The sequence below is a fragment of the Schistocerca cancellata genome, chromosome 8, assembly GCF_023864275.1.
Source record: "Schistocerca cancellata isolate TAMUIC-IGC-003103 chromosome 8, iqSchCanc2.1, whole genome shotgun sequence".
Classification (NCBI taxonomy): domain Eukaryota; kingdom Metazoa; phylum Arthropoda; class Insecta; order Orthoptera; family Acrididae; genus Schistocerca; species Schistocerca cancellata.
The window spans coordinates 344582760-344609831 of record NC_064633.1 but is presented as its reverse complement, the minus strand read 5'-3'; the positions used below and the strand labels follow the sequence as shown (position 1 = coordinate 344609831).

Below are 27072 nucleotides of genomic sequence, written 5' to 3'. Positions count from 1 at the left end.
TTCAGCTTATTGGGAGTATTTTAGGGAAGCGTGGTTAATCTGTAAATGAGACCAAATATAAAACGCTAGTGCGACCTATTCTTGAGTGCTGCTCGACTGTTTGGGAGCCGCATCCTGTTCGATTAAAAGAAGACGTCGGGCAATTCAGAGGAGGGCTGCTAGATTTGTTATCGATAGATTCTAACAAAACGCAAGTATTACGGAGATGCTTCGGGAACCCACATGGGAATCGCTGGTGAGAAGACGACGATCTCAAGCGACACCATTGAGAAAACTTAGGTAACCGGCATTTGCAGTTGACTCAGAACGATTCTATTGCCGCCAACATACATTTCGCATTAGAACCACGAAGATTGGATACGAGAAATTAGGAATCATACGGAGACCTAGAGGGAGTCATTTTTCGCTCGCTCTATCTGCGAATGAAACAGGAAAGGAAACGGCTTGTGGTGGTACAGGGGACCCTCCGCCGGGCACCGTACGGTAGCTTGCGGAGTATGTACTGAGATGCAGATGTAGAAGGATAATAGTTCTGTTTATAATAAATGCATAGAAATCGTGTTGATTTTTTTCTGCAGTAAGCGTACACAAAGGCACAATAACAGAGAAAGATATGTGAATAGCTGCAGTTTGGTGTGTGTGAGTATTCCTAAGCTTTCCGAAAGATTCCAGAACAAGTGTTCACAAGCTGCCTGCCTTAGTATATTGTTTCATATTTACGACATAACTGCTCGCAGAGTGATCGAGGTGAGCTCGCTATAAGAACCTTTTGTATGCTGAACTAACACACCTTACAGCTTTCAGTTCCAATAGAATCCCAGCTTGATTCCCACTATACACATAATCGAACGTCTTACAGTTTATTTTTATTACGCATTAAGGGATATATATCTCCTCCACCACGCAGGAGAACAAGTTTGTTGTACAAAGTGTCTGAGACGCAAATACTTAAGTTTATCTCAGGGGACTCGCGGTGACAGCACAATGAAAATTAGGTCAAACGAGAATTTAGCTAATGATATTCCGAATACAAACAATATACTGAGGTTTATGCATTATTGTCCTTGCTGACGGTGCGCACCTTGGAGAGACAGGTTACTTTCTGTACACGGTGTCCTTTCAGCGGGCTACTGTAAACCTGAGACGTATCGAAACACACACCGCTACAGTATAGAATGTCGTCTCCAACTGACCCGGCCTCGATTTCACTTTTCCCCTACATAATTTTTACTTGTGCTTCAGCTGTTGCAATATAATTTTTTAATTCGAGTGATACCATCTGTATCCTGCGAATTATAAGTAGAACAGTTCGACAAAAATCTTTATCGACAGCTACTTTTCAATAATTTTCTTGTCAAGGTATTTCTCCCCAGAGCCATAACGTAATTATAACCATATTAAGTACAACGGTGAAGCCTGCATATGAATGACTAACCTTTTTTTTAATTTCAAGGCACCCTTTTATTAACTTCTGTATTTTGTATTAGAGAAACCACCATTTCATTAATTTCTTTTTGAAGTTCCTGTGCCTTTCGTATGAAACCACCGATGCTATTGTAAGACAGACACACGTAACGGAACACTGAGGTATCTCTACGAATGTAGTGGATTTCAACAGTCACTTACAGAGTTCAAAGCAACAGTCTGCGCGGAGATTGTGCTACGTGATTGTGAGATTTCGACATGTGGTTATTCTTTGCAGTTATCGTAATGAGCTCACTGACTGTGAAAGTAAGTAACTAAGTATATCTAATGTGGCTGAGGCGTAAATGTGTGTGTGTACGACTGTTTCCAAATGAAGGCACTGAAGCACAATGTACTTTTCTAGGCATTACAAATTCACGAATGTTTCGAGATGTGGGATTGAGTCTAGGGAAAATGCGAAATTGCTTTCAAACGTATCTCATGAAATTGAGGGTGGTTGAAAGCAGAATGTCCGAATGGTTCCAATGACAAATCACAACTTTAAAACAACTGACTGTTTACTTTTTGCCAATTTCTTCTTGTACTCCTTGCTTACTATAATAACAAAAGCCAGTTGTGTAAAACTACATTAAAATCAATTTTTTTATGTTGTTGGATTCAAAGTGCTAATAATAAAGTATTTGGGGGTCAGAGAAATGAGCACCATTGACCAAATGAATGAAAAAAATAGCATGCTGGATGTTATGCTCGAAGGGGGCGGGAATCTCTTAAAGCTCTGGCTACTTTAAAGAGGGCGAGTCGATTATTACCGTTTTTCATGCTACGTGTTGACGGCCGCGGAGTTCATGAGGTCCTGCATGGAAAAAAATAACATCTATTGCATAAATTTATCAGAAGCTTGCGAGATTACAGAACTGCGTATCTGACGGCAGAATGAACTGGGAACACTGGCTGGCGGGCACAGGGAGTTCTTTTTGCTCTGACACGCCCGTCTGGCTGCGCGCGCCACAGAGCGGATGGCGACGGGTAAACAAACGCAGCTGACGTACACACGGACGCCGCACGCCGCTGTTTTGCTGCGGATTATTTGGCTTGCACACACAAAATAAATGCGCCGGTCTTTAAAACCGGAGGCTCGGCGGGTAGTGGCGAGCCTGCCGAGAGGTGAAAAAACGCATGTGACGTTGCAGTACACGTGTGCGAATCTCAGTGCCGATTCGTCGCCTGGGGGCTCGTAAATCTCGCACGCCCTCGGTCGCTGCCGTAGCCGATATCAAAAATGTGGGCTGCATATGGGCTGGTAGGAACACGAGCCGATAACACGGCCCGACTGCACGATGCACCAGCTGCTACTCTGCGTATCTGTTAACAGGCTATGGTGTTATGGTGCGTCGTTAGTACTGTAGCGCACCCTCATTATAGTGCTGAGAAAATACACACCAACTAGAAATTAATAAATGTTTATAAACATAAAAGTTTCCTTATTTATGCATTCTTCCATCATTTCTTGGAAGAACAATTCCATGTTTAAGGTTGGATAACAAGATAACTTTTGTTTTATTGATTTTTTTTATTTCTGACTAGTCTTCGACTTGTTGAGCCATCCTCATGAAACATCTGACTAGCGTCCTCAAGGGACACCAGGTCGTAAGTAACAAAAAAATGTAAGCAATTATCCAATCCATATGTACAGAATGTTTTGCACCAAACTTGTTTATTTCCTTAATATTGTAAACTGAACAACTGTTTGAGAAACTATCAAACTGAGCACTCATAATTTATATTGTGCACCAACATGTTTTTTAACATTGTAAGTAACATTTTAAGCAACGGACAATATTAAACGAAATAAATAAATAAACTACACAATATTACAGCATTACAGGGATAGTGTTATATTGCTGATGTCTGTGAAGTCTTAACATTGGTTGACGAATTGTCAAAGTGAGCACTCTTCATTTATGTTGTGCACAAAATATGTTTTCTGACATTTTAATCTACAATTTACGGAATGGGTAATACTAAACACAATACAACCTGTAATACTGTAACATTGAGTATTTTAGTAATTTATTATTTTTAATAAGATCCATTGCGTACTGTTTTATTTACAATGTTAAAAAACATGTTTGGTGCACAACGTAAATAAGCGCTCAGTTTCAGAGTTTCTCAAACACTTGTGTAATTTGCAATATTAAGAAGAAAAAAAAACAAGTTTCGTGCAAAACATACTGTACAGGTGGATTGGATCTTTGTTTATAATTTTTCATTACCCAAGAGCTAGTGTCCCTTGCGGACGCTAGTCACTTGTTTCCTGGAGATGGCCCAATAAGCAGAAAACTAGTTAGAAATAAATAAAAATCAGTAGAACAAAAACAATTTACTCGTTATTCAAAGTTAAATAAAAGTCCTAATAACTAATGTTCTTTCTTTTATGCAACGTTATCCGTTGCAGGTAGCATCAGCTACAGTCAAGTGGAACTGTTACTGTATATCAACTGTTCAAAACGTTCTCAGCTATACACACTATCAATTGTGTGACATTCTCTTGCATCGCAAGTTAGGTGCACGTCTCTGTATCGTGTAACAATGTTACCGTCGTCGTCTATGGGGGATTCGGCTGCCGTTCTGCTGGTTTAGCCACTCACGTAACCACAAAAGAGTGTCCACTGAAAATAGCGGCGATAAACCCTTGATGCCAAAAACAGGAAATGGAGGATGTTTACCGAAAACCTGTAAATGTTCCATCTCTCCTCCCAAATGCAGGTAGTAATGAACGTAATTTATTAGACACCTGTAAGACTTACTGTTGCCCGTGCGGCACGGAACACATATCTATACACTCTTTAAGATAAATCTTTCACAAAATTCTTAAATTCGCACTCATGGAAATTTCTCACCATAGTAAATCCTGATTTCCACCACTTTTTTCTGTTAATAGAATGAAGCCACATGGCTGCCAATCTTGAGAAGAAACAGTCAGTAATTACATGGCAAATACGAAAGGTGCCCCTCCTCTGGAAAAATTTTAAAAATTAGAAGCCTCATTTTGACTTTAACAGCTGTATTTCAGACATTTTCCGACCCTAAATGAACTAGATATATTTAAATGATCATATCTTTATTTTCATATTAAACGTAATCCAAATTTTCACCTTCAATAACGAAAACTACTTCAGCCTCGACCGGCCGTCTAGCCGCGCGGTCTAGCGCGCTGCTCCCCAAGGGTGATTGGCGGCCTGGTCCCCTGCACGAACCCGCCCGGCGGATAAGTGTCGAGGTATAGTGTGCCGGCCAGCCTGTGGATGGTTTTTAAGGCGGTTTTGACGTTCCGGGGGGAGGGGGATTCCACCGGGGCCGAACCGCACAATGACCCTGAGTTCAGTGTGGGGTGGCGGTTGGGTGAGTGGACTGCTGTGGGGGTTGTGAAACACTGAGGGATACGGCGGGACGAAGCCTCTCCGTCGTTTGTGGGTCCGCGTTTATTACTGACTGCTGTCTCTTGCATATTCTTTTCTGCTTCATACAAGCGATCAAACTTTGTTGTTGTTGTTGTTGTTGCCGGCCTTTCGTATAGCGACAGCTCACGTAACTTGCTGATGACAAATTTTTCCACATTCAGATAATGAATCTTTTTTTTATTTTTTTATTTTTATCTGCGTCACTGCTGCTGGTGCGGAGCCACGCAGTATTTTTTTTTAAGGGAATTACGCTTCAGTTTAATATTGTTTTACAACTATGACTTCGAACATCCCAGGCGCACACCTCTGCCTCACAGCGTGTGACATGTTCGTAATTTTTGTTCTTCCTCACTCCACTTCTTACAGGAACACACGCAAACACAACACGCAACACTACAGAAAGAGCGAAAACAAACATTAGCGATGCGTAGCGGCATTTATTGGTAACAGGCCAGGAACAATATTCCTTTGATCAGTACCGACGCAGACATGGAACGATGATTTTGTGTTGCCAAGATGTTGACAACTTGTTGCGAACATTTGCAGTCTAGTATTACCAGCGAATAATGTTGCACAACATGTTTGGAACTCTGTATAAACATTTCTTTTGTAAGCCGAAGAGATGAAACCATTTCAGACAGGTTTTCTACGTACTTGGGAAGGAAATCCTTACAGTCTACGAAACAGCAGAGTATAATTAGCGAAATGTAAACCGTACCTTATTCCAAGTTTTGAAACATTAAATTGTAAAATGTCTATTTCCGTTATTTTTAGTAACTCCTCAATTAAGGTGATAAATCCGTAATAATTACGGACAATCTCTAATAGTTTGCAGTCATAAAGTCAGATCAATCACTTCAGATTGTTATTATAGTATTATTAACTTATCTGCCTTTCATCCTTTACCTAACCTATCATCACTCTCAGCAACTTTCTGGGTTCCACGATTCGAAACCAAAATGAAAAAGCTTTCACATTCGGCGTCACAAAATACTCTTCGTAACTTCCTGTCGTTTACGGGACCAACAGATAGCTGTTCTCGCTATGGAGGTAAGGAGTGGCTGACTTGTGCAAATTCTTTTCAGCACTGGACCAAGAATGCCCCCATTTCCAATGGCATCTTCATTACCACGAGTTAAGAAGCGACGCAGTGGCTAAAACACTTAACCTGCATTCGAGAGACGCGGGGTTCAGATCCTTGTCTGTTCATACTGATTTAGATTTTCCTATGATGAAAAATGGTTCGGTTTCTTTGAAAAGGAAGTCACCTATTTCCTCTCCCCTTCTTGCTCAATCCGTCTCTGCTCTATCACTAACGACCTCGCTTTGGATGGGATTTTAGCCTCAATTCTATCCCAATTCTTTTCTCCAAAAAATCATAAAATATCTTCCCTTGTGGCGTCATATTCATGGAATACCCTGCTAGTAGAGTCTTTCTTCTCGAGGACAGTCACTAAACACAAACGCCAAAATTCGCTTGCCATCACAGATATTTCCAGACTATCAGGATAAGCGACGGAGCTTGCGGAACGAAGAAGTGATCCAACGGAAAATTTTCCCAGACAATGTAGTCAAACAAGCTTGTCGCCACTTCATGACGCTACTTCAGGCCCGTCAACACGCACATTATTAGTCCTGTTACGGCCGCGTCTTGTGGCCCGTACACTGTATACAAGCAACTGAAAATTTTGCGCTGACTACATTCGAGCAGTAAACTGCTATGTCCTCCCACCTAGTATTTATATGTCTGCAGATGTGTCATAGTGAATCTTAAAAATTTCCGCGTGTATACTTGCGCGAGGTTGTGTAGCGGTGATAAAGCACTTTTGAGACCGCAGAATTTCAGTCAATCCAAAACTAAAGCTATCAACCTTTACTTATCATATAAATCTGAAGAAGCATGCAATTTATCGAAGTATGGGAAAAGAAGACAGTCCTTGAGCCCAAGTTCTATCAGTTAAGAAAGGCGTATGATATTACTCCTCTGAAGTTACAAATCGTCTCAGCGCTGCTGGTGTCGGTCAGGGAATCAAGACAATATCTATCTGCAGTTTCATTGTCTTTCGTATGTGGCAATTATTTTCGAAGAGCGACAACAGATCCAGTATGTTAGTGATGTTCTCATATCCTTGCACGTCACTAGAAGCGTAACACGTCAGTTACCATGATTCGCCGTACATACTGTGTTTGAACTTTCTCGGCTTTGGAGATTTTCGAACAGCGTCATTGTATGACCGTAAGAAGCCCATGGCTTATAAAATTCGTCTGTTTCCCTCGGGAATCGGCGAAAACGTATGCGCAGATGAAGTGTTTCTATTTTGTGATGGATTTGCCGATATCTTCAGTACCCATTTTACGAGTACATACACATTCGAGTAATTTAGTTTATCGATAACAATGCCGTGTAATATCGCCCGGTCACTTACTAAAGAAAGGGCAAAATCTACCAAGGTGTGCTTTTGAGTAATGCTGTCGAACTTTTTACGCAAAACGTCAAAGATTTTCACTAATACAGACTTTATTAACATTCAAAATCTTTATTATTCACGTGTACATGCCCGTATTTGCAGCTCTCTGCCGTCAGACGGGTCTGAATTGTAGCGTGTAAGATGACAGAATGTAAGTAAGTCGGTGCTTCAGAAACAGCGCAGTGTAATCGAGTTTCGACTTCGAAAAGTTCGCTCACACATGGGGGCACCCTTTCCTTCATCGTAACAATGCCATATCCCACACGACTGCTGCGACATCTGCAACAATCCGACGCGTTGGGTTCATTGTCATCTATCATCTTCCATACAGTCCCAACTTGGCCCCATCCGATTTTCATCTCTTTCCAATTTGAAGAACACCTTCGAGGACTCACTTTGATGGTGATGAAGTGGTGCAAGCAGAGGTGAGGTTGTGGCTCTGTCATCAAAGTCAAACCTTCTACTGTGACGGTATCAACAAACCGGTCCTTCGTTGCGGGAAATGTATTCATTATTATTATTATTGACTTTTTTTTTCTCAGACTTAAGTCTGGTTAAAAATGGAACGTGACACGGACCTCGGTCAAGCGTGACTTCCTTGTAACTGTATGGTATATGTTATATTGCATTTAGGAACTTTCGGGTAATTGAACATGTATCAATAATTATAGATTTTTGTAGTTGTATATATATGTTTGGATGTAGCTGTATTGCATTGATGTACTGGTGAATATTGTGAGGTATGACTCCTGTAGTTGATAGTATAATTGGGATAATGTCGACTTTATCCTGATGCCACATGTCCTTGACTTCCTCAGCCAGTTGGATGTATTTTTCAATTTTTTCTCCTGTTTTCTTCTGTATATTTGTTGTGTTGGGTATGGATATTTCAATTAGTTGTGTTAATTTCTTCTTTTTATTGGTGAGTATGATGTCAGGTTTGTTATGTGGTGTTGTTTTATCTGTTATAATCGTTCTGTTCCAGTATAATTTGTATTCATCATTCTCCAGTATATTTTGTGGTGTGTACTTGTATGTGGGAACGTGTTGTTTTATTAGTTTATGTTTTATGGCAAGTTGTTGATGTATTATTTTTGCTACATTGTCGTGTCTTCTGGGGTATTCTGTATTTGCTAGTATTGTACATCCGCTTGTGATGTGATCTACTGTTTCTATTTGTTGTTTGCAAAGTCTGCATTTATCTGTTGTGGTATTGGGATCTTTAATAATATGCTTGCTGTAATATCTGGTGTTTATTGTTTGATCCTGTATTGCGATCATGAATCCTTCCGTCTCACTGTATATATTGCCGTTTCTTAGCCATGTGTTGGATGCGTCTTGATCTATGTGTGGCTGTGTTAGATGATACGGGTGCTTGCCGTGTAGTGTTTTCTTTTTCCAATTTACTTTCTTTGTATCTGTTGATGTTATGTGATCTAAAGGGTTGTAGAAGTGGTTATGAAATTGCAATGGTGTAGCTGATGTATTTATATGAGTGATTGCTTTGTGTATTTTGCTAGTTTCTGCTCGTTCTAGAAAGAATTTTCTTAAATTGTCTAACTGTCCATAATGTAGGTTTTTTATGTCTATAAATCCCCTTCCACCTTCCTTTCTGCTTAATGTGAATCTTTCTGTTGCTGAATGTATGTGATGTATTCTATATTTGTGGCATTGTGATCGTGTAAGTGTATTGAGTGCTTCTAGGTCTGTGTCACTCCATTTCACTACTCCAAATGAGTAGGTCAATACTGGTATAGCATAAGTATTTATAGCTTTTGTCTTGTTTCTTGCTGTCAATTCTGTTTTCAGTATTTTTGTTAGTCTTTGTCTATATTTTTCTTTTAGTTCTTCTTTAATATTTGTATTATCTATTCCTATTTTTTGTCTGTATCCTAGGTATTTATAGGCATCTGTTTTTTCCATCGCTTCTATGCAGTCGCTGTGGTTATCCAATATGTAATCTTCTTGTTTAGTGTGTTTGCCCTTGACTATGCTATTTTTCTTACATTTGTCTGTTCCAAAAGCCATATTTATATCATTGCTGAATACTTCTGTTATCTTTAGTAATTGGTTGAGTTGTTGATTTGTTGCTGCCAGTAGTTTTAGATCATCCATGTATAGCAAATGTGTGATTTTGTGTGGGTATGTTCCAGTAATATTGTATCCATAATTTGTATTATTTAGCATGTTGGATAGTGGGTTCAGAGCAAGACAGAACCAGAAAGGACTTAATGAGTCTCCTTGGTATATTCCACGCTTAATCTGTATTGGCTGTGATGTGATGTTATCAGAATTTGTTTGGATATTAAGTGTGGTTTTCCAGTTTTTCATTACTGTGTTTAGAAACTGTATCAATTTAGGATCTACTTTGTATATTTCCAAAATCTGTAGTAACCATGAATGGGGTACACTATCAAAGGCTTTTTGGTAATCAATGTATGCGTAGTGTAGGGACCTTTGTTTAGTTTTCGCTTGATATGTCACCTCTGCATCTATTATCAGTTGCTCTTTACATCCTCGTGCTCCTTTGCAGCAGCCTTTTTGTTCTTCATTTATGATTTTGTTCTGTGTTGTATGTGTCATTAATTTCTGTGTGATGACTGAAGTTAATATTTTTTATATTGTTGGTAGGCATGTTATGGGGCGATATTTAGCTGGGTTTGCTGTGTCTGCTTGATCTTTAGGTTTCAGATAGGTTATTCCATGTGCAAGTGTATCAGGGAATGTGTATGGGTCTGCAATGTAACTGTTAAATAATTTAGTTAGATGTGAATGTGTTGAGGTGAACTTCTTTAGCCAGTAATTTGCTATTTTATCATTTCCAGGGGCTTTCCAATTGTGTGTAGAATTAATTGCTCGGGTGACTTCATGTTGCAAAATTATCACTTCAGGCATTTGTGGAATCATCTTGTATGTGTCTGTTTCTGCTTGTATCCACCGTGCATGCCTGTTATGTTGTACCGGGTTTGACCATATGCTGCTCCAGAAGTGTTCCATGTCTGTTATGTTTGGTGGATTGTCTATTTTAATGTGTGTGTTATCCATTGTTTGGTAAAATCTCTTTTGGTTTGTGTTGAATGTTTGGTTTTGTTTCCTTCTATTTTCACTTTTTTTGTATCTTCTAAGTCGTTTGGCCAATGCTTGCAATTTCTGCTTTTTTTCATCTAATTGCTCTATTGCTTCTTGTTGTGAGATTTTACCTAACCTTTTTCGTTTTTTGTCTGATATTTCATTTCTTATAAATTGTGTTAGCTGTCCGATATCTTTTCTCAGTTTTTCTATTCTGATCTGTAACCTGTGTTGCCATGCTGGTTTTGTGCGTTTCTTCTGTGTGTTGGTTTGTTCTGATCTCTGCCTAGTGTGTATATTTAGTGTAGTGAGTGCTCCTATATAAACCAGTAGTTGTAACTCTTCCATAGTTGTGTTTTCATTTATTTTGTTGTGTATGATTGTGTTGATAGTTTTTATTGTTGTTTCGACTTGTGGGTTATTTGGCGGTCTATGCAGGAATGGTCTAATGTCTGTATTTGTGTCTTTGTATTCTATATATGTCAGCTGAAATTTCTCTTCTATATCTAACACATGTGTCTCTTCGTGTTCTATTTGTGCTTGTTCTGGTGGCTGTCTTAAGATTTCGTTTTCCTCTGATTGTTTAATTGATGCGTGTTGGTCTTTGTTTGTTTGCTCTGGGATGTTTGAGTCCATTACTGTGTTTTCTTCTTCTTCTGTTTGCACATTATTTTGTTCCAGTATTTGTTGTACTTGTTGTTTGATGTTTTCTAATTCTGACTGGGGTATCCTGTTATTTTTGATTATTACACGGATCTGATCAGCTAGTCGTTGTTCTGTTAAAAATTTTAATTCCGGGTATCTGGTAATAAATGTTGTGTATACTTGTGATCTGTATCCAGTTGTGTTGGTTCCTAGGTTTGTTGCTTGGTAATAACAGAACATGAGGTGTCGATTAACTTCATCTGACCATCTCATCCTCTGTCTTTGTTTTCCTTCTAGGGTGGTTGCAGGAAGCATATCCTGCAAAACACCTCTATTTGGATTTAAATCATTTTCCAGTTGGCTAGCAGTGTCGTTACCATTGTGGGCGGGCATAGGGTTCAAGCGTCGTCCCCGACCATGACGGCGCTTGTCCGAGGCATCTTTAGTTCTGTCCTGAACCAAGTAATCACACTAAAAGGGGGGTTAGCCCTATTAGTGGTTTGTTCTTTTCGTCGCCTTTTACGACTGGCAGAACATACCGGAGGCCTATTCTTTTCCCGGGCCTCCACGGGGTTTATTATTATTATTATTATTATTATTATTATTATTATTATTATTATTATTATGAGAAATAAATATGTAAACTTAAACAATAAAGATGTAGAATGTTAATAAAGCTTTTCTATTTAGAAAGCTTTAAGAGTTTTCACATACGAAAATTGGGAGGCATTGCATTTCAGCTCGTCATAGTAGATCAGTGTTTCATCAAACGCTGTATAACTTCTGTTGCTTGAACGATAGACCTGCCGCTATTCACTTACACAACCAGCTTCTGGAAGTGCTACACAAATCGTTATCGTCATTTGGGGCTGAAGACCCCCTACTATGGCAAAATTCAAGGCGAATATCAGTCCCATTATGCCCTTTTGCACAGATAAATCTCATCGTTGACCGTTATTCAAATTTCACACGTGTCAGAATAGTCTAGCTTTGCAGTCATTTCAATTCTATGACATGCAAAAAGAAAGCAATAGCAACACGAGGAATTCTGACTACTCGAGCGTGGAGGATCTATGCATCCTATTCTCCTGCTACTAGTAAAATTCTAACTTTAACGGGACTGTATAATTTCACAGCATTTCATGAAACAGAAATTTACAGAAGGTCGCTCTGTGTCTTTCATATGAAGCACTTTCACATGGCTGTCGCTGTCTACTTGCGGAAATGCAAGGTAATGCCAGTAATAAACAGAACTCCATTACAATAGTGGCGAACATTCGAAGCATGTCAGATGGCTTGAATATTTAGGGACAGTAGTAACATGCGATCTTAAATACGATGACCACGATAATCAGTATTATGAAAGGTGCATGCAAGACTCAGATTTGTTGGGAGGGTTGTGCATCTGAGAAGGACATCGCACGTGAGACACTCGTTTGACCAGTTCCAGAGCACCGTTCCAGCTTTTGGAGTTGTTCTCAACTACGAATGACACAAGATACAGATCGAATTCAAGGATGGACTGCTAGGATTGTAACAGATCGATGTGGCTCATATGAAAATAAGATGCTCGAGGAATTCAACTGTAAACATCTCGACAAAGTCTATTTTTATTGTGAACCTACGTTCACCAATTCAGCAAATCGAGGGTGAATGTGCGATACTTATGTTGCCACAATCGCGTATCTTCCTTAGCGGTAATGAGAATAAAATATGGGAGATTAGGGCGTACGCCGAGGCGCATAGACATTCACTTTTTTCGCTCTCAGTTCCTTGAAAGGAATAGACCAAAACTGTCCTCCACCACGCGCTGCATAATTGATTATGGAATAGGCATGCTGATGCAAACGTGATAACTTTCTGTTTGGTAACACAGAAGTTTACATTTAGGTCAAAATTAATATATTTAGACTTCGTCTCCTTTCGACTTAATGATGATGATGTTTGGTTGGTTTGTGGGATTGCAGGGACTAGACTACTAGGGCCATCGATGATGATGATGATGATGATTGGTTTGTGGGGCGCTCAACTGGGCGCTCATCAGCGCCCGTACGAAGTCCCAATTTCTTCACAGTCCAATTTTTTTTTCCACAGTCCACTCTAGCCACTGACACCAATAATGAGAATGATGATGAAATGATGAAAAGAACACAAACATCCAGCCCCTGGACAGAAAAAAATCCCCAATAATTCCTTTTAAGCTACACTAATTTTTGTTTGCTTTAAGTTTCTTCTGCAAAATGTTCGTTGTCCCTGCCTAGACACTCCTTTAAATTATTCGGGAACACCCTCGGCTGGGCAACAACTTCACCTGAGGTCCATGGCTTTTCTCGGAAAAACTGCCGCGCGGGATAGCCGCGCGGTCTTGGGCGTCTTGTCAACGTTCGCGCGGCTCCCCCCGTCGGAGGTTCGAGTGGTGTGTGTGTGTGTGTGTGTGTGTGTGTGTGTGTGTTTTGTTCTTAGCGTAAGTTAGTTTAACTTAGATTAAGTAGTGTGTCAGCCTAGGAACCAATGTTCTCAGCAGTTTTGTCCCATAGGCTCTTACCACAAATTTTCTCAGAAAAACTGCTAAATTAACTAAATTATTTCATGCAAATTGGGTACATACATCTTGATTTTCCCGACATCATGCAACAACTAACTAAGAGCAAATAAATCAGTCGCGTGCGGCATTCTTATAGAACCGCTAACACTCATAACATTTGTTTCGAAATTATTTTCACAGTGATATGGATGTAACAGGACTTTTTTTTTCAGTTCCATCCAATCCCCAAGAGTGACACTATTCTGGTTGCTAAGTATCATGTAGCGTAAGCTTTGGAAAAAGTAAATTTTGTTATGGAATACAGTGGTACTGAGCGCTAAATGACACCGTGCTGTCCTCTGTTAAGCTTTATCGTGCTCTCTCTCCGGCACACACACACACACACACACACACACACACACACACACGCACGCACGCACGCGCGCGCACACACACACACACACAAAATTCAAAAGTTTTAGATTCATATGCCAGAGTTTCAGGAACTGCTTTACGCACACAAGTTAAGTCGGTCGCACTATCTCCTGCCTGTTACGACACCTGTTAACGTAACGTTTCCAACCGCGCAGTACATGAATCTAGGCTTCTGCGTGACATACTGTCCTGACTCTTTTCGACGTCATGGAATTTGCTGCACTTAGTTTGACTATAACAGCCTGTGGCTCGATGTTTATTTTCGCACTGTAGGGCGTTAACTATCTCGCTGCTGTTTTATTTTTGAAAGCTTGGGAAATGCTGGCACTTAAGAGGAGCAAGTATGAATAATAGAAATACTTCTATCTTTCCGTACAAGGCAATGTTCGTTTTCTGTTACTTACCAAATATATTTCCTTACGAAAAAAACTGGCCAGTTAATGCGAGAAACAATATTTTGAAAACGCGAATGATATGGTGACCGGAGGAGGAGGGTCCGGAAAAAGAAAGACACGAGGAAGTGAATGTCAAAAATCTATTTGTTGTCAGTGTGATCTACGAACAAGGTAAAAGCTTCCCGACCGTCCCCAGAGACAGGAAAATCTGGTATCTCCTGCATTCGAAAAACCTCTCTCCTGTTGATTGCAATCATCGGCAGGAAACTAAATGCTTAGTTTCACACTCCTAGTGAACATGCGCCTCTCAGGAATCCATGGGATTTACTTCTCGTTTTTACACCATCTAGCCGACAAGCTAAGAATGTGAACACTATAAAATCGTTACAATGAGAGCTCAGGTGCGCCCCAAATTTTAAAAGATGCAAGAAATGAAGCCACTATATCTAATAATGCCATAAAATTTATAATCGAATCAAGCGGTCGTCTGACGTATTGTTTGTAAGGAACTGTCACACACTGTCTAGGGAATATATGCAACTGGGGGCAGTATGCTTCTATTTTGCTCTAATTTTTCCACTGCAGGTTAGTGTTAGTTTCCCCACCACGCCGACCTAATTTTTTACTTCAACTGATTACAAACACTCGCACTATGAAATTGTGACAGCAAACGTCTTCCAGTCAGATAACTAATATTTTTCGTCGCCGTTTAGCGACCATTAGTGTGTGTGTCAGAAATGCTTAACAAAATTGCAGCTGGAGGAGTTACAAGGAAGGCGTACGCTTAAAAAATTTAGAAGACCCACCTTTTAAAACAGGAATGGAGCTCGTGTAATGACCAAACACATGGAAATAGATAAGTTATTTAAGTGTTCCTTGGTTACATTTGTGGCTACTCACAATGATAGGAAGCGTGTCTGTAAGTTCACAATATCAGTGAAAAATTGGTTACATTCTCATCTTATATGTAACTATCACTAACATCTTAATCAAATTAAATATCTGCAAGCCAACAACACACATATCGATGCACAAACAGATGAACAGAGTACATACAGTTGCCACGCAGAAATTATTTCAACCTGTTTCTAAAACCATTTTCAGTATCTGCTAAAAGTTTTAATTCAGGAAGGAGGTTGTTAAATATTCTCACGGCGACAGACTTCACTCCTATTTGTACAAGAGTAAGGTTACGAAAGGGATAGTATAGGCCGTTATACAGGTTGGCCCAAAGAAACGTATGAAGTGCTTAAACGATAAAATTCTGTCGAGCTTTCACCGAGTGCTACTCGGCGACTGTCAAGTGGTGACAGTCTTTTGGTTCTGCTCCCGACGAAAACATTAAGTTATATGACGGTGGAGCAAGCACCACTGACGCCACAGAAGGTAGCGCGGCTATACAAAGACAGTAGCAACAACCAAAAGACAGTGTCACCACTTGACAATGGCCGAGGAGTAGTCGGCCGAAAGCTCGTGGATTTTGAACCACTCGACGCGGCTGGAAGCTGAACCACTCGACGCGGCTGGAAGCTCGAGAGAATTTTGTCGAGTACACATCGCCGCGAACGAATGTGTTAGTATACTGCTTACTTGCTCATAATTACGAAATTAAATGACGGAAACGTGTCATTTTTGGTGAAAATATAGCTTTGGGATCAAGTTACTGAAATCACTGTAGGTATGCGAGTGACCAGCATTAACATTCACACAGAAGCGATGCCACAGAAATGATGCACTAATTACCGATTGGAACACTGGGTGGACATAAAGAATGCGTCGAACATTCCTGCGCAGATATCCAACTGGTTGGATATCTGCACAGGAATGTTCTACGCATTCTTTATGTCCATCCAGTGATGTGGTTTTTGTCGATTGTATTACCCATAGATAAAAGTCGGGAAAACGTGGAGGATACTCTATAGCATTGGTCCTGCCTATCGAATCGATCGTGGGTGTATATTTTCGTTGAGATACCGCCTGACGAAAAACCTTTTATCCCCATACAACTCACAGATGGCAGGTAAACTGGATGTCTCAAGCTTCTTCATGTGCACCTCGCCGGTAACTGTGTCGTCAAAGTAGAAAGACCGAATGAAATCCCGATAAGATAACCTAAATCACACACTCACTCCCGGTAAAATCACGGCTTTGTCCCCGCTGGTGTGCGGATTTGCGGCGGTCCAGTAGACGCACTTGTGGTAGTTTACTGTATCACTGAGTTTAAAATGCTTCTCACCACACCACGGAATGATCTGTGCACACATTTCATTGTCAGTAAACCACCCGCAGTACTCTATTCTACAATCTGGATTGTCCTCGTTCATAGCGTGTAGCAATCTCTGGCTGTAGCTCTTAAACTTTGCTGCCTTCAACATGCGCTTGAACACTTCAGCAACTCACCCTGCTTTAACGGACACATTGATTTACAGACTTCTGTGATAAGCGAGCGAATTGATGCAACACAGCACGAGACTTCGCTGGGCTTGTTGCTGTTGCAGGTAGTCCATATCGTTGTTTGTGTACATCTGTAAAACAGCGTTAGACTTCAATTGTTCTCGAATGCACGCAGTTTTTAAACATATCGGTGGGTCTATTTGATACTCATTGCGCCATTGGCGATGAACTTCATTAATGTTTTCGTACTTAATGTAACCCTTAAAATCTGCTTTCCTTTCATCGAGTGTCAGGCCTGCAGCAGCCACGTTTACTAATGTAACTGGAAACAAATCTTAACACCACCTATGTGGCGACTGCCAGAACAATAAACTATTGAACTATCCAAAATGAGACGTTTCCGTCAATTAATCTGGAAGTTATGAACAATTAAACAGTGTACACATTTTTGGACCATTCTGTATTTATGAATGCTACTACACTGAACAGCCAGAAGTCATGGGGAAGGCAGTGGATGTGATATCGGCGCCCGGCCGTTGTGGCCGAGCGGTTCTAGGCGCTACAGTCTGGAACCGCAATCCTGCCTCGGGCATGGATGTGTGTGATATCCTTAGGTTAGTTAGGTTTAAGTAGTTCTAAGTTCTGGAGAACTGATGACCTCAGATGTTAAGTCCCATAGTGCTCAGAGCCATTTGAACCATTTTGTGATATCGGCCGTCGGCTGCAGAAGCCTTTGCAGTGGTGCATTTGTTTCCGTACATTTATGGTGGAAATGTTTTCCTGACACCCCACATTCAAATCGGCGGCGATGTCATTCTCACAGACAATCAATCGTCACATATGGCTTGGAAGAGGTGATGTACCGTACGGTAGTCTAACAACTTTGATATTCCTGTGACTATCTACGCATATGAAAAAACTATCTGCGGTACATCTAAATGGTTACTCTGCAATACACTTATTAATGCCTGGCAGAGGTCCATAGAACCACCTATTTCTCTATCGTTCCACTCTCGAAAAGCGCATGGGAAAAACTAGCACTTAAATCTTTTTGTGCGAGCTCTGATTTATTTTATGATGATCATTTCTCACTACGCAAGTGGGCGCCAATAAAATATTTTCACAATCGGAAGAGAAAGTTGGCGATTGAAATTTCGTGCGAAGATCGGGCCGCAACGAAAAACGCCTTTGTTTTAATGATTGCCACCTCCATTCAGGTATCGTGTCCGTGGCACTCCCTCTGTGTTTCTCGATAATACAAAGTTTTGAAGATTTAGTTTGGAAATCAAAATTCTTGTTCAAACCCCGACATGCTGTGTTCCATGTGTGTTGTTCCGACTATCATCTCACGTTCAAAGTAGGTTAACTCGCGTCATGCTTCCACGTTCACTACGCACTCGTCTGTATCAGACTGTTCAGGTATCGTGCCTACACTTGCACTCTACGTCACACCTAATTCGGGCGTCATATAAGGCACAATGGGACAAACTTAACAGTGGCTTCTTGACACGCAGTTTATTATTTGCAACTATGAGAAGTTCTTTACAAGAGACAATAGGAGGGTGACTGTATTGTGAGGCTACTTTTAATATTATCTAGTTATTTGGACAACTGCCTAAATAAGGCTTATGATAGATGAATGATGATGATTGGTTTGTGGGGCGCTCAACTGCGCGGTCATCAGCGCCCGTAGAGTGTCCCAATTTTTACACAGTCCAATCTAGCCACTGTCACGACTGATGATGATGACGACGAAATGATGAGGACAACACAAACAGCCAGTCCCCGCGCAGAGAAAATCCCCAATCCGGCAAGGAATCGAACCCGGGACCCCGCGATCCAGAGGCAGCAGCTTACGATCCTTAGCACATATTTCTGTGAAAACAGAAATTCGGAGTTTTGAGAGCCTGGGGTTCTGTCGGAAACGACATGTCCAACATTTTTATTAAGATGTATCGCAATGAACAAGAGGCCTTTAACGCAAGCAAACAAGTCATATCATTTAAAAGTCGCGCACAGGACGAGCTATCCCGTGTATTTCGTGACTGTTCATCAAATACAGAACAGACATCAGCACTGGAAGCCAGGCCGAGAAAAAGTGAGGTATAAAAAAAGTATCCTGTATTAAGTACGGCAGCCTACAAGAAAGAGGAACAATTGTCAGTATATATTGCTTGAATTGCTAGCTGTTGCGGTTCAGGCAGTGATTAAGGTATAACAAGTAATGTCAAGTATCTTCAGAAACAAGGAATGAAGTTTGTGGCCACAAGTGCCAAATATTGATTCGATCAATCAAGATCAGGTAACTGTAGTTGTAGCTGCAGCGTATGTTTTGTAACGAAGATTAAGATTTAACAAGCATGAAATTTAAGGTGTTAACCTCAAATAATTTTGGAGCTATGTGCGTGGCATTCCATGCTAGTACCTTTCATTATATTTACAATCTTGTTGATAGATCATACTGTTTGATGTATGTATCGTGCCAGGTTTTTTTTTTCTTTTATGACGCTTAATACAGCACTTAAAGTTTTAAATCAAACATTTGACCTTCAAAAAATAAAATTTCGTTGTGTTTTTGAAATACTGAACATAAATCAAACGGCAGTTGACAGGTGGAGTGCAAGTATAGGCCGGTCAATGCATTCCCAAATCCACGCTAACTTTGACCATCCACAAATTTTTCCATTATTTCCTCCATATTTTACAAATATATTATGCTAATTACTATGTAATCCTCTCATACAGGTCACTATGTTCACTAACATAAATATCACAGAAATTAAAAAAAACAATCATGATAATCACAATTCAATCTGAAAATCGGTATACCTGGTTTACGGTACTAGAAACTTTAAATATGGCATCCAATAATCAGGAACAATACTACAGATAATGTTTCAAGGCGTGTACCGGTAAATTTTCTACGCACGTACGGTGCCACCACAGGAAGGAAAGGGAATGATTCGGATAAATTATGTACCCTCCGCAACACACCGTACAGTGGATTGCGGAGTAGAGATACAGACCTAGCAGCTGCGGGTGTCTGGGCAGGGCACATACATCTCGACAACGGGTACGAACGTGGCCCTTTCTGCCGCGATGACGGCAGCGGCTTCCGCACTGGCCCGGAGGCGGCACAGCTGTTGTCACCAGTAGCTGGCAGCAGCCACGTCACGCGGAAGTGAACTGTCGCCGCCTTCCTCGTTGTGGTGTCACGTGGGCAGCGACGCAACCGCTGACAGATACTAGCCTTTACCAAGTCTCCACAAACTGCGGAGTGCTCGTGGCGAAGGAAGGAATAAAGGAGGGCTGTAGTTCAACATTGTACCGACATCGAGGTCATTATTAAAGATGGATGAAAGCGTAGGAAACAAAGCATTCACTGCAGAGCAGCTACAGATGAACATGGTGATCGCAAAGTAGTACTTCGAAGGATGCAAGAGGAACAACATAACCAGCCTATAATGTTTCTTTAACTTCTTCAATGTTAATCAAGAGCTGGACAGGATTATAATTCTGCTCTCTGTGGTTTCGCAGTGCTTATGTCCTAACGTCTCTAAATTCTGTTATTAACATACGTTCCTGCGGAAAGTGAGTCGCTCCGTTGGCACTTTTCGTCACAGTAGAGGCCACTTAAGCCTGCGACTCAACACCACAGCGTGTACCAAGTTAAGACTGGCCACCCAAAACAAACTTTGATGTAAAGAGCGATTGAATATACTGATGTGCTGTTTCCGCTAAGTGAAAGAGAACACTGTGGCGAATTTTCTGACGTAGGCACGTAATTTTTAACGTCTACTGCTACGTAATAATGTTACCGACCAAACTTTTTATTTAATTATATACTTTTTCTGTGGCACTGCCACAAGTCTTTGAACATTTCTTTCGCGACGTAACTTCTTCGTTCCCTTCTTACACACATGTGGATCTCCGCTCACTATTTTTTTCTGCATAAATAGGCGGATTTTTTCCGCTTATAGACCAATGGCCGCGAGTGTGGACCTTCTACTTTTTAGTTATAAAACTAAGCCACAGCACCTTGCAACCAACGATTCGTGAGTTACTTCAGGGCCAGCCGTCCGCAGAAAATAATTTATTCTACAAAACGAAATGGAATGTAAATAACTATTATGCCTGAGTATCAGACGAAGAATATGCGTTCTTTAGCTAACGCTCGCAAACTATTCTAGATGTTGAGAATTAGTTCAGATTTGCATAAATTTTCTTCGTTACTATGAAATAATCCACTTTCTGAATGTGCTCCCACGCACTTCAGGTCATAATGCACGTTTGCTAATTTCGATTTGGTCTTCGATAATGGAATACTGAAATAACCGTTATTTCTACACTACACAGCAATACACGAAACACTGGTGAGCAATTACATACTGCTCTTAATGATAGTAACGCGGAATTATCTGACTGGGACGGAAACTTACGTAAACAATAAAAGCGTTAAGATGTCATGACAGTAGCTATCATAGGACGGCGTACTTGTACAATGAATTTCTGACAGTGAAGATGGAGTTAATGCGAATTAAAAAAACCAAGAAGAGTTGTGTTGTAAAACGGGATTTCTTTAATTGGTTGCAACGTTGGCCAATTACCAAAATTTGTTGAGGCAAGGAATGCCTCAAGGTGCTGCAAACGTAGTTCCAATTCCAAGATAAGAGACATTTGCATCATCAAATGTGGAATGCATTTATGTATTATGAAAAATAATTGTTTTGAAGCTTATCATAAAAATGCACCGTGAAGGCTTATTTACTGGCAATAACTACTGCATGATTATTATTTTCTTGCATTTATGAAGTATTTTTAGAGCATCAACAACAGCCTGTACTGGAAATAACACATTCAAAATTGTTAAGATTAAGAATCACACTTTTTGTGTGCATCAGCAGATACAGTTTACTGTTTCCCATAAAATTTATATATTGCTGAATAAAATATTTTTATCCAAGAAAGGTGAAAGAAATACAATGCAAAGACTAATACGTTTCCACAATAAGTGGCACTTGAGCCCCACATATGTGGTTCTCCATTTACGCCTTAGTGAATCATCGGAAAAATATTTCATTTCATTTGTGTCATACATTATAAGTTTGCTGGAAAATATGAAAAGAGAAATTTCCTGCAATTTTTTTTATCTCGTGTGAAGAGATAACATGTTCGGAGCTTCATGAAATAGTAACAATATGACTGCGCCAGAAAACCACTAACCCGTTGTCAGGAGGTGTGCAACACACTGAAGTCCGCGCCGATAGGAGCGCAGCACCGGCAAGCACCAAATCTGCACAAGCGGATATTGAAATTTTGTAAACCGTTTTCACCTGTTCGGTAGCCGGCGATCTGAAGGTAGGATTGCTCCTGGGCTAAATTTTCGCCACCTTAAGTGGGATTTCGTAACTAAGGCCGATCAGAACCACATTTTAGTTCAACAGGGCCTTTCAACGTTACTGAAACTTCTCGTGGATTGCAAGTCTCAGTCGTAACTACTAAATGTGATTTAATGAAATTTTCTGCAGAACATTTCCGCAACATCGTGACATCAAAATATGTCGTGTTAAGTGTTGTCATTTACAGTCATATAGTCCGTTTATCAGATGAATGTTATTTCGCCACAATGTTAAATCATGTTAAAACGTTTCCCCTCTCTGAGTACTAAGTGTTGCAGTGTGTACTCAAACATATTTTAGATAAATTTTGACAGATTCACAGATTTTACACCCAATATTATGTCATATGTACATTACACTTGCGCTCTACCGAAACTACGCTTTGGTCGTTTTGGTTCAAATGGCTCTGAGCACTATGGGACTTAACATCTATGGTCATCAGTCCCCTAGAACTTAGAACTACTTAAACCTAACTAACCTAAGGACATCACACACATCCATGCCCGAGGCAGGATTCGAACCTGCGACCGTAGCAGTCGCGCGGCTCCGGACTGAGCGCCTAGAACCGCTAGACCACCGCGACCGGCTGGTCGTTTTGGTACAATATATAAATGACGTAGTAAATGGTCCGATTACCAGTAGTATTGGTAACAATGGTACAGAAAGAAACACAATGTATGAGAGAGAAACTGTGAGCCTACGACTCTCTTGTTTTTTGTTTGTTGTTTGTTTGTTTTGTATATAATTACGAAGGTTGACTGAAAATTAATGCCTCCACCTTAGTAACTCTTCAACAGTTGGCAGCATTGGTATGCGGCAAGTACTGGCTTGTTCAGTAGCCTCTTTTCTACAGCTCCAGTTGGCGGGAAGCCTTAGCATTGAACGATTGTGTTGTTACAGTGTAAAGTACGGAACCCTGCGCAGACGGTCGGTCGAAGCGATTTAAGCAACGTGCAGTCATTGAATTCTTGACAGCAGAAGCTGTCAACCCAAAGGAGATTCATCAGAGAATGAAAGCAGTTTACGGTGATTGTGTTGATGTGAGTACTGTGCGTCTTCATTCTTGTAACGCGAGAGGAGTTCCTGGGAAATTTCAAGTCTGTGCGCTTTCATTTCTGGCGTCGGCATCCAGGGTACCCACAACGCACAGATATTCCGATAGCCAAGCAAAGCAATAATGCGACCCACACGTTCTTGTGAAATGCCGATTGTGCTTGCAATTTATCTGTGAGTGATAAGACGATCGTCCTGAATCAGTGTGTCAACATTTTGCTTGTTAAACTCGGTGGTTGCTGTCACAGGACGTCCAACTCTTTGTTCGCCACGCAGGTCAGATATTCCTGCCTCAACATCTTTAAACTTACTCGCCCAACGACGCACAGTACTCACATCAACACAATCACCATGAATTGCTTACATTCTCTGATTAATCTCCTTTGCGGTGACGCCTTCTGCTGTCATGAATTTAATGACTGCACGTTGCTTAAAAACACTGTAACAACACAACCGTTCACCGCTAAGGCTTCATGCCAACTGGAGCTGTATAGAAGAGACTACGGAACAAGCCAGTAACTGCCGCTTACCAATGCTGCCAACTGTGAAGAGCCGGCCGCGGTGGTCTAGTGGTTCTAGGCGCGCAGTCCGGAACCGCGGGACTGCTACGGTCGCAGGTTCGAATCCTGCCTCGGGCATGGATGTGTGTGATGTCCTTAGGTTTAATTAGTTCTAAGTTCTAGGCGACTGATGACCTCAGAAGTTAAGTCGCATAGTGCTCAGAACCATTTGAACCACCACCACCACCACCACCACCACCACCACCACCACCACCACCACCACCGGCCAGAGTTTTCTGTTATTACTGATAAGTGCGAATAACAGAAACATGTTTTACATAAACTCGACGAAGTACTGAAGGGATGTTTGATCTATTTTTGTTTTGCATTTTTTAAATTTTACAGCTTTTGAGGAAATAGCGTTTCCTAGTGCTGTATGATAAGTCTATATTGTTACTTTTAATTTTTGCTACAACATCTCTGACTCATTTTATAAATTACAAATTTTCGAATAAAACTTTAAATAAATATTGACATCTTCCATTTAGCTATAAATACTATTTACCTATAAGTAAGAGACAGGAGGATAACTAATCTAGTAAGACACTGATAGCATACGCAAACAAAGCGATTGCAATGAGGTAATGCCTGATAGGTACAGTATGTAACATACCTAAGTACACGTAACACAGTTACGATCTTAACTGACCAAATCTACTAAGAAAACAACTGCAGTCCAGGAGTACCTGTGATGGTCCATGGTAGCTTACGGTAAATTGGAAATTTGACTGAGGTCATCGATCCCTAGGCTTACACACTACTTAATCTAACTTATACTTACTTTCGCTAAGGACAACACACACACACACACACGCACGAGGGAGGACTCGAACCTCCAACGGGGTGAACCGTGGCAAGGCGCCCAAGACCGCGCAATCTACCCCGCGCGGCAGCTTACAGGACGTACGTGTACTTATGCAGAAAACGTGGAAGAAGGCTGTGTTGCGATCTTTAGCCCTTTCAGAAGTCCGAAACATGTCTACCAGTCCCAGGAGGCTGCATGTACAGGTCAAAATAATGGCAGTCTGGAACGAATGTATAATAAGAGTGGATTAAAAGAACAATAGTAATAATCGATGGCATGCTCTATTCAAATTTAATATAAGAGGTTAGTGAATATCTACATCTACATCTACATCTATACTCCGCGAGCCACCTTACGGTGTGTGGCGGAGGGTACTTATTGTACCACTATCTGATCCCCCCTTCCCTGTTCCATTCACGAATTGTGCGTGGGAAGAACGACTGCTTGTAAGTCTCCGTATTTGCTCTAATTTCTCGGATCTTTTCGTTGTGATCATTACGCGAGATATATGTGGGCGGTAGTAATATGTTGCCCATCTCTTCCCGGAATGTGCTCTCTCGTAATTTCGATAATAAACCTCTCCGTATTGCGTAACGCCTTTCTTGAAGTGTCCGCCACTGGAGCTTGTTCAGCATCTCCGTAACGCTCTCGCGCTGACTAAATGTCCCCATGACGAATCGCGCTGCTTTTCGCTGGATCATGTCTATCTCTTCTATTAATCCAACCTGGTAAGGGTCCCATACTGATGAGCAATACTCAAGAATCGGACGAACAAGCGTTTTGTAAGCTACTTCTTTCGTCGATGAGTCACATTTTCTTAGAATTCTTCCTATGAATCTCAACCTGGCGCCTGCTTTTCCCACTATTTGTTTTATGTGATCATTCCACTTCAGATCGCTCCGGATAGTAACTCCTAAGTATTTTACGGTCGTTACCGCTTCCAATGATTTACCACCTATGGCATAATCGTACTGGAATGGATTTCTGCCCCTATGTATGCGCATTATATTACATTTATCTACGTTTAGGGAAAGCTGCCAGCTGTCGCACCATGCATTAATCCTCTGCAGGTCTTCCTGGAGTACGTACGAGTCTTCTGATGTTGCTACTTTCTTGTAGACAACCGTGCCATCTGCAAATAGCCTCACGGAGCTACCGATGTTGTCAACTAAGTCATTTATGTATATTGTAAACAATAAAGGTCCTATCACGCTTCCTTGCGGTACTCCCGAAATTACCTCTACATCTGCAGATTTTGAACCGTTAAGAGTGACATGTTGTGTTCTTTCTTCTAGGAAATCCTGAATCCAATCACAAACCTGGTCCGATATTCCGTAAGCTCGTATTTTTTTCACTAAACGTAAGTGCGGAACCGTATCAAATGCCTTCCTGAAGTCCAGGAATACGGCATCAATCTGCTCGCCAGTGTCTACGGCACTGTGAATTTCTTGGGCAAATAGGGCGAGCTGAGTTTCACATGATCTCTGTTTGCGGAATCCATGTTGGTTATGATGAAGGAGATTTGTATTATCTAAGAACGTCATAATACGAGAACACAAAACATGTTCCATTATTCTACAACAGATTGACGTAAGCGAAATAGGCCTATAATTATTCGCATCTGATTTATGACCCTTCTTGAAAATGGGAACGACCTGCGCTTTCTTCCAGTCGCTAGGTACTTTACGTTCTTCCAGCGATCTACGATAAATTGCTGATAGAAAGGGGGCAAGTTCTTTAGCATAATCACTGTAGAATCTTAAGGGTATCTCGTCTGGTCCGGATGCTTTTCCGCTACTAAGTGATAGCAGTTGTTTTTCAATTCCGATATCGTTTATTTCAATATTTTCCATTTTGGCGTCCGTGCGACGGCTGAAGTCAGGGACCGTGTTACGATTTTCCGCAGTGAAACAGTTTCGGAACACTGAATTCAGTATTTCTGCCTTTCTTCGGTCGTCCTCTGTTTCGGTGCCATCGTGGTCAACGAGTGACTGAATAGGGGATTTAGATCCGCTTACCGATTTTACATATGACCAAAACTTTTTAGGGTTCTTGTTTAGATTGTTTGCCAATGTTTTACGTTCGAATTCGTTGAACGCTTCTCTCATTGCTCTCTTTACGCTCTTTTTCGCTTCGTTCAGCTTTTCCTTATCAGCTATGATTCGACTACTCTTAAACCTATGATGAAGCTTTCTTTGTTTCCGTAGTACCTTTCGTACATGATTGTTATACCACGGTGGATCTTTCCCCTCGCTTTGGACCTTAGTCGGTACGAACTTATCTAAGGCGTACTGGACGATGTTTCTGAATTTTTTCCATTTTTGTTCCACTTGGGAGGCTACGAGAGAATATTCGCAGACGACTGGTGCAGGGATTGGCAGTTCAACCTGAGCGTAAATACATGTCTGTAACGTATTGAGCATGAATAGGCAAATAGAT

At 40.9% G+C, this 27072-nt stretch overlaps 1 protein-coding gene across 4 annotated transcripts in view; it reads right to left on the bottom strand.

Moving 5' to 3' along the window:
• Nucleotides 1–27072, bottom strand: part of LOC126094569 (protein kinase C and casein kinase substrate in neurons protein 1-like) — a 550603-nt gene that overhangs the window by 321317 nt on the left and 202214 nt on the right. Inside the window, exon 1 of one of the 4 annotated variants that reach the window (XM_049909036.1) lies at nucleotides 19843–19934. The exons of the other annotated variants lie outside the window; for them this stretch is intronic. The gene's annotated coding sequence lies outside the window, so the exon portion shown is untranslated. Of the gene's footprint in view, nucleotides 1–19842; nucleotides 19935–27072 lie in introns of those variants that run through there. 4 annotated transcript variants of the gene reach the window in all.